The sequence below is a fragment of the Elephantulus edwardii genome, unplaced genomic scaffold (genome assembly GCF_000299155.1).
Source record: "Elephantulus edwardii isolate Elephantulus edwardi_28Jun2011 unplaced genomic scaffold, EleEdw1.0 scaffold00347, whole genome shotgun sequence".
Lineage (NCBI taxonomy): Eukaryota > Metazoa > Chordata > Mammalia > Macroscelidea > Macroscelididae > Elephantulus > Elephantulus edwardii.
In genome coordinates, this window is record NW_006400097.1 from 592,697 (window position 1) to 594,466 (window position 1,770).

Below are 1,770 nucleotides of genomic sequence, written 5' to 3' on the forward strand. Positions count from 1 at the left end.
TAATTACCATCATCTCATTAAGGCTAATAGATTGTATTATTATGATACATTTTAATACATCCTGAAAAATCCCAAAGCTCTGATCCAGGTGAGACAATGTAAATTATAAATATTGACGGCATTATTCTATCATTATCAAAGTATACATTTTGGCATTAAAAAATGACAAGTATTTACTTACTTATTATACTCCACAGGATCTCCTTTAGTTAATATCCTAGTAGAAATACTAGAAATATTGCGTAAATTAACCTGTAACAATTCATATTCCAATTTAAGTGTATTTTTTTTGTTGCTGTTGATTGAGATTTGGGGCAAATACGTTTTGAAAAAGTAAAGGAAAAATCCTACTTAGTAATTTTTTAAAATTTAAATTAAAACAGTCAAAGTCATTACTGTCAATTTTCTGCTGTGTGTTTGTTTTGATTTTTCTTTTACTTTCATTTTCTTTTCTTTTTATAGTGTGATTTTTGGGTTATGTTTTTGTTTTGTTTTTTCTTGTTATGTACTGTTGAATCAAATCTTACTGGCATGGGAGGAGATTGCCCCTTTTTCTCCAGCAAAGCATCTGGTGGATTTGAATCTCTTGCCTTTGAGACTACAATGTAGCTTCTTGCCACTAGGCCACCAGACCTCCTTTAGTGCGATTTTTAAGGAAAGTTTACAGAAATGTTAGGTTTATTCATTTCTTCATTGTCCCACATTTTCCTCCCTCTCCCTCCATTACTCCTCCTTCAATCCACTTTGTAATGCACCTCTTGTTCCAGATTGTTAATTATCTTATATATTATGCCTGATCATACATCCCCTTCAGACAGTACTTCCTCTAACCTGTTCCAATGCCGTGTTGCTTATTTATCCACTTCTTTCCTGTTCTCTCTCTAGCCCATCCTATTCCCATCATTCCTATTTTATAGCAGTTGCATTTTATATTTATCTTTTTTTTTCCTGCTTAAAAGTCTTTACTAAAATGTCACAGCGAACACATTAAGATTTAGATAACTATTATGAAGCCAGTTTTCCTCAACATTGAGGCATACTATTTTTATGTTTGTTTTTAAAATTATTTTTACTTTATATTGTTTGCATATGAAACTCATACAAATTGTGTTTCACTCATTCCTCTATCCATATGGTGTTTCATATGATCATTCTCGTATATTTTGTTTTATAAAATTAATCACCTTTTCATGCCTACCATTACCCTTTCAAAGCAGGAGTGGCATCCACTTCCATAATAGCTTGCCTCTAGAAACCCTATGAATCTGGAGAAAGGATGAAAGGTATACAGGAGGTGTCCAGGACTTTTGTTCATAGGGTCGCTATGAGTTATCTGTGACTCGACGGCACTTAACATCACCACCACCATTGCCCTACCTTTTCAGGTCCCCACTGAATCCATCCTAATTCCTTCACTCCCTTCCTCTCTGACCAAATTCTGCGATCTTGACATTGCCCCACTCTTTCTCCTTCTTTCCCCATTCTCCCTTTGTACTTTTGTACACGTCTTATTAGTAATCCTTTTATTTTTACAATAGTGGTGTTATGCAGTATTTGTCCTTATGAGCTGAGTTACTTCACAACATAATTCTCTCCAACGTATCCCATGTTACATAGGATTTTTTTTAAATCATTACTCCCGAGAGCTAGATAGTAGTCCATTGTGTGCATGTGCCACAATTTCTCAATCCATTCATATTGATGGGTATTTGGATTGTTTCCATATTCTTACAACTGTAAATAACACTATGAACATCTGTGAAGATTTTT